Source organism: Lolium rigidum, chromosome 2, assembly GCF_022539505.1.
Source record: "Lolium rigidum isolate FL_2022 chromosome 2, APGP_CSIRO_Lrig_0.1, whole genome shotgun sequence".
In the NCBI taxonomy this organism is placed as follows: domain Eukaryota; kingdom Viridiplantae; phylum Streptophyta; class Magnoliopsida; order Poales; family Poaceae; genus Lolium; species Lolium rigidum.
The window spans coordinates 259,397,256-259,408,638 of record NC_061509.1 but is presented as its reverse complement, the minus strand read 5'-3'; the positions used below and the strand labels follow the sequence as shown (position 1 = coordinate 259,408,638).

The window sequence follows — 11,383 nt, the reverse complement described above, 5'->3', positions numbered from 1 at the left end:
GTCTGAGCGCATTGCAACGTCAGATTTGAAAATATCCTTCCATGCATATATCATTCACTTGACTTCACTACCATTTTCTTTTCAGTCACGGCTTGTTGGCTGTGGTGTGATTTCTGATAATCCAGAGAGGTGTGAGCGCATTGCAAAGGTAGACGGAAAGTTTCACCGTATCAACCCTGTACATTTAAAGCATGCAATAAGACCAAAGCACCAGTGACCTGACGTGTAAACGTATAACCCGTGTTTCACATCTCATCTTGCTTTTTGTGGAACAAAAAAATTTGACCAGCTTGCATTACTTTAAATACACGCTTATTAGTTAAATTGATATGTATCAGTAGATAGATGCTGCCGTCTCTACATCTGTACACTGGTAAAGTGTTGTCAACAAGGAGAGCCGACGTTTTGTTACAACCAGCAGGGTTGTAGAGTATGTGGACAAGCCTCTCCAGTGCAGTGTTTCTATGTTCTTCTACAATTGATTATCTAGTAAACTATGTATTGTGAGTGTAGAGAGAGATGAAATGCTCGGCGGTGAGGGTGGAGAGGAGGAGCTCGTCGCCAATCCGTAACCCAAGGTCCTGGAGCTCATCGGAGATGGCCTTGAGGCGCAGGCAGTAGGCGTCCAAAGCTTGATCGCCCTAGGGTGTACCGAAGAATTTCTGCTGCAAAAAGACAATACGTTGGAGCTTGTTATTGGTGAAGAGGCCGTTGATCTTCACCCACACCGTGCGGGCATCATCGCCCTCGCGAACGACGGTCTTGAAGATGTCCGGCGAGACGGTGAGGAAGAGCCAGCGGATGATGGTGGCGTCGATGGCCAGCCAGTCGGAGTCGCGGGCGAGGAGATCGGCGGTGCCGTCGATGTGGTCGCGCAGGTTGTACTTGCGGAAGAGGAGGTAGAAGTACGTCTTCCAGGTGAGGTAGTTGGCAGCGGTGGTGGACAGCTTGACGGGGACATGGTCGGTGATGGCGACGGCGCGGAGCTGGCCGGGGTCGGGGATGGAGGAGTCGGCGAAGGGGTTGGAGCTGGAAGTGGACATGGTAGGGAAGAGGGGGCGACGCACGGCTGGAGGAGGAGAGGCGGCGCTCGGCTAGGGTTTAGGGGAGGGGCGGAGCACGGCTTGGGCGGCGCGGCTAGGGTTTAGGGGTGGGGGGAGGGCGGCGCACAGGGGGAGAGAGGCGGCGCGCGGCTGGGGTAGGATCTAGGTGGTGTCTGATACCATGTAGAGAGAGATGCAATGCTCGATGTATTGATCGGATGCATATGGCGGTACATATATATGCCACGTCCTCGACTATACAAGGAAGGAGGTGGGCCCAATAATAAATACAAAGATATGTATCGCTATACATAACTACAGAGGATACACATCCGGATATACAAGGATATGTATCTCAACAGGAAGGACTCAGCGAATCTCTATATTATGGTTTTCAGGATAATTGTGTATCCTGGTGCATTCGAGATTCAATGAGATTATTCAGGCAAAAAAATTATGAATCATTTAGGCAGAAAAAAATAACTCACTGCAGCTACGACGATGGTTTCGTTCAGGGTAGGGCTGGAAGTACGACGATGGTTGGACGCTAGGGCGACCTGTGTCCTCGAGTCGACACATCTACCAGTGCGGGTGTGGACACCAGACCCAAGGCAGCGCACTTTGATAGGCAGAGGGTCGAAGACGTGTGATGTCCCAGCGAACCAGGAATCACAAATCGATGGATACAGTTTGAGGAATTGGAATTTAGACGGGGATGAGCAGGAGACTCGGAGGAAGAACACAGAGATGGGGAATAGATTTCGTATCTCAATATTTTTCTCGATGTCCAACTTGGAACACACGATAGCATACATATAGCGGATACATGGGCTTCCTGCCCTACGGCCCACACACAAGCCCAACACTTAAGTTCGAACTAAACGTCCAGCTACCGCTAAGCCAGCACCATCAAGCGATCCTTCGGTCGGTGCTTCATCGATAGTACCGACGGGTTCCTCCCCTTGAGACCCAGCGTGTCCCCACGCTGGCGCACTTGGAAACCGTGCCTTGAGTGTGTCATAGTCTTCCCAGGTTGCTTCAGACACTGGATACAAAGACCACTTGATTAGGACCTGCAAATGAGCTGACGTACCTCGCTTGACCAATTTCCGGACTAAGATTGCTTCAGGAACAGCATCCGTAGCAGCAAGGTCCAAGGTAGCAGGAAGGTCAGAGAAAACTGGTGTATGGTCAGGCACATGCTCCTTTAATTGGGACACATGAAACACAGGATGTATTAAGGCACCATCGGGCAAGGCCAATTTATAAGCTGCCTCGCCAATCTTTTCCAAAACCTCAAAGGGCCCATAAAACTTGTATGAAAGCTTGCGACATGGACGGTTTACCACGGAAGTTTGAGCGTATGGCTGTAACTTCAGGTAGACAGAGTCACCAACCATGAAGGATATGTCCTGTGGACATCAGCATAGTGCTTCATCTTACTCTGAGCTCGCAGCAGGTGCTCCTTCAACAATGCATAATTATTTTGATTATCAGTAATCCACTGCTGAACATCCATGTTATCAGACTCAACCAACTTTGCAAAGATTCCATAGTGTGGTTCATGTCCATAAAGAGCTCTATATGGAGAACACCCCAAAGCAGTATGGTAATTTGTGTTATACCAAAACTCTGCTAAAGGAAGCCAAGAATGCCACTTGGAAGGAGTGTCATGCACCGCACACCTCAAATACATCTCTAAACATTGATTGACTCTCTCAGATTGCCCATCTGTCTGAGGGTGATAAGCAGTGCTCATCTGCAATTTAGTATTCCAAGCCTTGAACAAGCCTTTCCAAAAGGAGCTAGTGAAAATCTTGTCTCTATCAGACACAATGGACTGAGGTGGACCATGAAGTTTAACCACATTATTGACAAAGGCTTGAGCAACCATAGGAGCTGTAAATGGATGCTTGAGTGGTATAAAATGTGAATACTTGGTAAAACGGTCCACCACCACAAGAATAACTGTAAATCCATCAGATTTCGGTAAAGCCTCAATAAAATCCATAGATATATCTGTCCAAGGTCCACTAGGCAGAGGTAGGGGTTGTAACAATCCAGGATACTTACAGTGTTCATGCTTTGCCTTCTGACAGATGTCACATTGATGCACAAAATCAACAATGTTCTGCTTCATGCCCTGCCACGCAAACAACTTCTTCACTCGCTGAAATGTGGCTTGTATCCCAGAGTGCCCTCCCACTGCACTAGCATGAAATGCTGATATGAGTTTAGTCTTGAGAGATGCATTAGCACCAATCCAAATACAGCCATTGAGTTTGATCACACCATTGTGCAATGAAAAACCCTCTGCATTTGGAGAAGAAACAACCAACTGCTGCAGGAGTTGTTGTGCCGCTTCATCGACAGCATACGAGTTGAGAACTTCTTGAAGCCACACAGGATGACTATGGGACAAGGAAGTAACAGCGAGTAAATGACCAACACGCGATAAAGCATCCGCAGCTGAATTCTCACTGCCCTTGCGATACTGAAATTGAAACTGAAGTCCCACTAACTTCGTCATGGCCTTCTTCTGAAGATCTGTGGTTAGCACTTGATCTCCTAGTGAACACAAACTCTGATGGTCAGTCTTGATAATTAATGGGCCACGAATCAGATAAGGGCGCCATTTCTCTACGGCCATCATTACTGCTAGAAACTCTTTTTCATAGATTGACGGTTTCGATTATTCACGCCCAATGCTTTGTTCGTAGAAAGCAAGCTGGGTGACCATCCTGTGCCAACACTGCCCCTATACCCGTATCACGAGGCATCCGTCTCCACTCGTGAATTGTTTGTCAAAGTACGGCAATAAGAGAAGCTGGTGTTGTTGCCATAGATTGCTTCAGCTGTTCAAATGCCGACTGTGCTGAAGAATTCCACTGAAACCCTTTTTTCTGCAACAAGGTTGTCAATGGCTTGGCAATAATACCATAATTCTTCACAAATTTCCGGTAGTAGCCTGTTAATCCTAGAAAACCCCTGAGCTCAGTAGCATTATTGGGCACTGGCCAATGTAACATGACTCGTGTCTTATCTGGATCTGTGGCAACTCCTTTGTCTGAGATAATATGACCAAGATAATCCAGCTCTGGTTTAGCAAAACTGCATTTGCTCATTTTGGCATACAACTGATGTTCTCGCAAAATATCAAAAACAATATGCAAATGTTGAATGTGTTGCTCATAATCCTTGCTATATATCAAAATGTCATCCATGAACACTAGAACAAACTTCCTTATGTGATCAGCAAAAATGGAATTCATTAGACATTGGAAAGTGGAGGGGGCATTCGTCAGGCCAAAAGGCATTACCCTGAACTCAAATTGTCCAGTGGTGAGTTTTAAATGCTGTTTTAAACTCATCTTGAGGAAGCATCCGGATTTGATGATATCCAGCTCTCAAATCTAATTTTGAAAACCAACTAGTGCCAGCAAGCTCATCCAACAATTCATCAACTACTGGCATTGGAAATTTACTCTTAATAGTAATAGAATTGAGTTTTCTATAATCAACACAAAACCTCCATGTGCCATCTTTTTTTTTAACAAGTAACACGGGTGAAGCAAAAGGACTAAGGCTTGGAGAAATAATACCCGCTTTAATCATTTCTTGCACTTGTCTTTCGATCTCATCCTTTTGCAGGGGAGAATAGCGATAAGGTCTAGAATTCACGGGCGTTGCGCCGGGCACCAAATGAATTGCGTGATCATATGCCCGAGAAGGAGGAAGGGAATCAGGCTCAGCAAATACATCAGCATATTGCTGTAGAAGCTTCTGAATCCCCGGAGGATTAACAACTACCGTTGGAGAAGACACAGTGGTAATCAATGCTGTAGCCCATATTTCATTCTCCCTGTGTAACTCAATCACTTGTTCCAATGCCATTTCCTGTAATTGAGCCAGTTCCTTAGTAGACAGGCCTTGTAACTTCACATGTTTCCCATTGTAATCAAAACTCAACCACTTCTCTTTCCATTGGCAACGCATTTCTCCCCATTGTTCCAGCCAATCCATGCCCAAAATAAGGTCATAACCCCCAATTCCAAGATCTTGACGTCATAGGTGAACTCGTTATCATTGATCCACCAACTCAAATTCTTGACCTCTTTATCACAGGGCATATAAGCTCCATTGGCTACCTTGACAGTTTGCGGAACAGGCATAGTTGTCGGCTGAACTCCGATCCTAGTCAACAAAGATGCATCCAGGAAAGAATGGGAGCTACCTGAATCGATTAGTATCAGAATAGTCTGATTTCCAATGCACGCTCTGATTCGAATGGAGGAAGGGCCATCTGTCCCAGCGAGAGCACATACAGATAACTGAAGTGCAGCAAGTGCAACCTCCTGTTGTTCCACCGCATCAAGAACCTCGTCAGACAAAATTTCTTGCCCTTGTGTTTCCATGCTGTGTACCGTTGCAAGAGGCACTGTTGTCTTAGCACATACATGACCAGGCGCATATTTTTCACCACATCTAAAACACTGATTATTTTCTCTGCGATATTCCTTCAGCTGGCGAGCTTTCCAAAGATCTCCGGCCCGTAGCGAATTCAGTCGAGCTTCTGCTCTCTGAAAAGGAACTCGAGTAGTTGTAGTTTTAGCCTGTTTTTGGCGACTAAGAATTTCCTCTTGCATCTTGGCATACGCCGCTGCTTTGTGGACAGTATCTGGCAACTGAATTTCCACTGCCGCCTTGAGCTCATCTTTTAAACCCAAGACAAACCTGGTGACCAACATAGTTTCACTCACCATAGGTTCATACAACTTCAACTGATAAACCTGCTGAGAAAACTCCCGCTTGTACTCCTCTACAGATCCTATTTGTTTCAACACCATAAGCTCCCGCATCTTCTCCCGATGTACATTCAGATCAAATTCCTGGAGAACTGCTTTTCTAAACTGCGACCAATTCGGCCAATCGTTATCCAGTTTATAAGCATGAAACCACTGGGCGGCATCACCAGTCATGTGCAAGGTAGCTGATGTAACACGAAAGCTATCAGGGATTTCATACAACAAGAAATAGGATGCACAACCATCCAACCAAATACGAGCATCGGTGCCACTGAATTTGGGAAAATCCATCTTGGGCATCCATGGCTTCTTCATTGCTAGACGCTTCTCTACTGACAGTACTTGTATCATCCCTTTCCTTACTGCTAGGAACCTCCTTACTTTTACCCGGATCGAACTGTGGTTGATTCAGAGCAGCAGTAAATCGGGGCGAGGTGAGAGGTGATACCAACGGAGAAGTAAACGGTGGGGGCGGCTTGGGGTGGATGATTCCGTCTCCTTCCACCGCAGTCGTCGGGGTCGAGTGCTTGAGCGCCCGCGCGGCCGCCACTTGCTCTTGTCGCACCTCACTCAGCGACGCCATGGTCAAATTGACTTTCGCTTGCACTGCATCTATGCGCTGCCCCTCCTCACCAATCTTCTCGTCCAACGCACCCAACCGAGAGCTGATCTCGGTGAGCCCCTCCAACTTAGCGCTGAACGACTTGAGTATCTCCAGCTCACGCATGACCCTGCCTTCAAACTCCTCCATGGCGGAGATCACCCGGCGGGACTGCACACTCGCCTTGGAAGGTGCCGTCGCGGCTTCGTCTCCAAATCAGCCAACCCAGATCGGGATTTACGCCAGGTCGCACCCGAAGGCAACCAGCAACCTTCCTCAGGATTTACAAGCACGATCGAGAGGATTAGAAGCGCGCCAGACCGTACCCAGGCTCTGATACCAACTTGTGATGTCCCAGCGAACCAGGAATCACAAATCGATGGATACAGTTTGAGGAATTGGAATTTAGACGGGGATGAGCAGGAGACTGGGAGGAAGAACACAGAGATGGGGAATAGATTTCGTATGTCAATATTTTTCTCGATGTCCAACTTGGAACACACGATAGCATACATATAGCGGATACATGGGCTTCCAGCCCTACGGCCCACACACACAAGCCCAACACTTAAGTTCGAACTAAACGTCCAGCTACCGCTAAGCCAGCACCATCAAGCGATCCTTCAGTCAGTGCTTCATCGATAGTACTGACAAGACGGCGGACACCGGAGTTACGGCAGCCGTGCTTGGATGGTCCGCGGCCCCAGGTGTCCTCAAGATGCAGCGGCCACAAGGTCGATGATGGCGGACACCAGAGCTAGGGCAGCGGGTGGCGTGGTGGCAGTGCTGATCGGCTGAGCGAGATTGTGGGCGCGGTGGCGGCGTTGACGTTGGGAGCGAGATCGTGGGCGCGGTGACGGTGTTATTCGGCTGGGAGCGGGATCGTGGGCATGGTGACCACAGGTCTGCTGAGCCAGATCGTGGGCGTGTTGTGGAAGTTCTGGTCAAATTATTAGTGATTCGTGTCGGGAAAATGAAAGCGGATTAGGGATGTCCGTGTTGTCTGCCTCCCGTCAAACAAGGAAAGAATGTTAGGCGTTGGATATTTTGATCTAACGGATGAGATGTGTTGGATCAGACCCTCTCGATCTTGGTGATAGTGGTGATTGTTTTCGGCTAACCGATTACGTTTTTGGGCATACCCATTTTTTGGCTCCCGTGGGATATTAGTGTTGTGTTGTTAGCATATCTGGCCATGGGCAGCCCGGCCCGAACGGGCCGGCCCGGCCCGGCCCGAAATTTCCGGGTCGGGCCATTCCTTATATGCCTGCTGGGTTGGGCCTGGGCCTAAAATTTTGGCCCGATGAGTAACTCGGGCTGGGCCTGGGTACTATTTTTAGCCTGAATTTGGCCCGGCCCGGCCATCCTACCTCCACTTCCCACCTTAGCCCAAGAATGGCCCAAAAACGCACCAGATGCCCACCAAGCACCACACAACTGTTGTATTTGTGATCCAAATTCATATACTAAAGTGAGGCTAACTTCTGACGAGCGGAGCGAGGCCCGTCGCCGGAGGCTTGGGCCGAAGCGTACTGGTCGTTGGCACCGCCTATATATACATCTTATAAGCCGCCGGCTAGGCCTTATCAGATTATAAGATAACCCACGACGTTTGTAAACACCTCCCGATATAGTGAAGTTTTGCTGGCTGGCGCCCGTGGTTTTTCCCCTTCTGTGTTGGAAGGGGTTTTCCACGTTAAATCTTGTGTCCCCTGCGTGTGTTCTTGTTTCGTTCTTCGTTATTTGCTTGTCGCTTTTATAACAACAACCCCACGTCCCACGACCCCAACACGCGCACAACCGCACAATCCCCCATGAGAACCCTAGCTGCTAGCCCACCCGCACGTCCTTCGCCCGCAGCCGCCGCCACTCCGTCGTCCGCGGCCGCCTCGCCACCATCCTCGCTCGCGGCCGTCGACTCGCGTCGTCGCCCGCGGCCGCCGACCTGCGTCCTCGCCCGCAGCGGCCGCCCCTGCGTCGTCCGCGACCGCCGCACGTCCATCCTCGCCCGCAGCCGCCACCCCTGCGTCGTCCGCGGCCGCCGCACGTCCATCCTCGCCCGAGGCCGTCGATCCGCGTCCTCGTCCGCAGCCGTCGATCCGCATCTCTGTCCTCGCCCAGCCGCTGTTGTGATTTGGATGTTCTATCAGAGTGTTATTCTTGTGAGTTAGAACTGTTGACATTTTGTTGTAAACGATAAAAACATCTGTATTTCTGCTGCTAAGATCGCTATGAAAATATCAGTGTCGGGTCGGGCTCGGGCCTGGAAAATCATGAATCCCGTTGGGCCGGGTCGGGCTGGGTCGGGCCTGGGCGTAAACTTTAGGGGTCGGGCTTTCCTTGGCCCGGCCCGGCCCGAGATATGCCCAGGCATAGTTGTTAGGTTGTTGCTTTCCATCTCAAATTTTTGTTGATGTTGTAGATACAACCATGTTGTATATGATTTACACATTTTTTTCCATTTTCTCTACTACTTAAAAAGTCTAAACTGTTTCCGTATTCTGCCAATACGTTTGGTCGTTCCCCGTTCCTTTCGTCGTCCCGCTCGTCGACCGCCCGCATGCGTCACATGGGCCAGGCCCACCTCTTGCAACCTGGTCGCGCCCCCTTCGCTCTTCTGACGACCCCCATCTCATTTCTTTTTTCGATAAAGGGCGCTTTATTATTACTCAAGTCAAGTATTACACCCGGCCTCTGCATAACAAGGATGCACACAGCCGCTGAAAGTTCTAGTTCACAGGAGTACAAAGTGAAATAAAAGGAAAAGCTAGACTGTAGAAGGCAAAATCCTTCTAGTATGCAGCCACCCATGTTGGGTAATAAAATCTTCCAGTTCCAGCCCTAGCCGCCTCTGCCTCCCCCTCCACGCGATCTGGTTCCTCCTCCACCCGCGCGACCCCCATCCCGTGCGATGGTGGCGGCGCTGTTGGGCAACCCGGTGGCGGCGGTTCTTTCGGAGAGGCCCGCGCCGCTGCTCACGCGGCTGCTGGTGAACATGAGTGGAGCGGAGCCTGTGGCCGGAGCACGTCGTGCTGGGCACCGATGCCACCGTAGCCGACCTCGGCGCGTCGCCGTCGCCGTCTACATCGCCGAGGGACGCAGGCCGCCGCTCCCGCCGATGCCAGCGACGTCCACGCGGCCACACGGTTCAAACTGCATCTCTCTTTTATCTCCTCTCCCGTCCTCAGGTGCAGCTCCATACCAGCCATCCCCAGATCTCCTCCACCACATGTGATGAGGTAAGCTTAGGCCCCTGTTAAATATTGAAGAGGTGTATGTCCCAGCCATCAATCCTTCTGCATACAAGGTATTTGAAAAAAATTCTATGCCAAGTTGATCATGCTAAAACACTTCGCCTTTTGGCCAAAATTCATGATGCAATCATTGGTATTATAGTGCAGACTTTGTATTCATATGTATTTTTTGTGAGTTGTCCCAAATTTAATTTTTCAGTGCCATTGTTTTATTTAAGTACGATATGTTTATGTTTGACTGAATTTTATTCCGTCGAATGCATGGTTGACTGATATATTCTAATGTAACCTGCACTTGCCTATGCACACAAACTGAAGTTTTTGCCGTCCAAATCATTTTATAACCATTTATTCTTACTGCAGACTTGGGTTTCTCATTCATGGAGATGAATCCATTGATCCTGGTAAATGGGGAACCGTACCTGTGGACATAGGTGAACTGGATGACACAACTGCTTTCAAGAACTTGAAGAAGTATGAGTATAGCTTATGGAGTAGTGTCTTTTTTCTGAACATATCATTCTGACCATTGTTTTCAATTTACAGGTGGAGTAACCTTGAGTTCCCGCTGCCTTTCGGAAGAGTCATGAGCCTGTTTCAAAAAGTTTACATCCATGAACTGGATGAGAAGGTATACATATATTTTGTTCTTTTCGTTCTTCTAAAGTCAGGTTCCTATGAATATTATTAGAGTCCACATTTTGTCTTAAGTTCAATTATACGGACATAATATGCCATTGCTTCAGTTAATACTGAAGGTAGATACATGTAATATAACATTTGTCATTATTTTAGACAGGTGCATCACTAAAATTTAACGCTCTGAACTTGAAAGGTCGCATTTGGACACTGATTGCAGGTGGTGGTGCGAGTGTCATATCTGCTGACACGGTAAACTTAAGTTTCTTCCAAGTCTTTTAGATAAGTTGTAAAAGTTAATTAAGATGATAACAGATCAATCTTATTCCCTTGTTCGAGATTCGGGATATGCCGCAGAGCTAGGAAATTATGAAGGGTACAGTGGAGTTCCCAAAGAGGAGGAGGTTTTGCAGTATGCTATATTGGTTTTGGATGTAAGAAACTTGGAATCCTACGGCTCACTATTTCTGCATATTTGTTTTCTCTGTTCTGAATATCATTTTTATACTGTGTATATTCAAATCCTCACCCATCTTTATCCCTTCGTCTAAAAAATCTGGTGCCAGGAATCCAAATAAAAGCCTGCAGTGGTCAACATTTATGTTTGGACATGTGGTCCAAACTGGGGTTGCCATAATGTGTGATCTAGGTTCAGAGCTTGGTCTTCCAATTGAGGTATGGTCTCAAGTTCTCTTTGGTGAAGACAAATCAACCATCTGTATCTTTAGTGATTAATGAATGATCTTAGCTGCTCTGACACCAACCTCATACCTTGTGTTTCATACTTGATTTTGAAGTCTCTTGGCTACGAATTTAGTGTATTACAAGAGATTGTTTGGCTACTGCAGTGCAGGATTACATGTTATCAAGTAATACATCTGATTTTCTGAACATATAAGAGTGTCTCAATTACTTACTTTCTTTACCACACATTCAGGTAAAGTTCAGAATGTCAAAAATTTCAAAGCCTCCAGTCAACTTACGTATGCTAAATGTGCACAAGAACTTTAAAAGTTGGATAACTGTATTATCATCAACAAC

General features: G+C 47.8%; 1 pseudogene; it reads left to right on the top strand.

Moving 5' to 3' along the window:
• The first annotated feature begins 9,360 nt into the window (after window positions 1-9,360).
• LOC124690823 lies at window positions 9,361-11,077 on the top strand (annotated as a pseudogene).
• The last annotated feature ends 306 nt before the right edge of the window (window positions 11,078-11,383 follow it).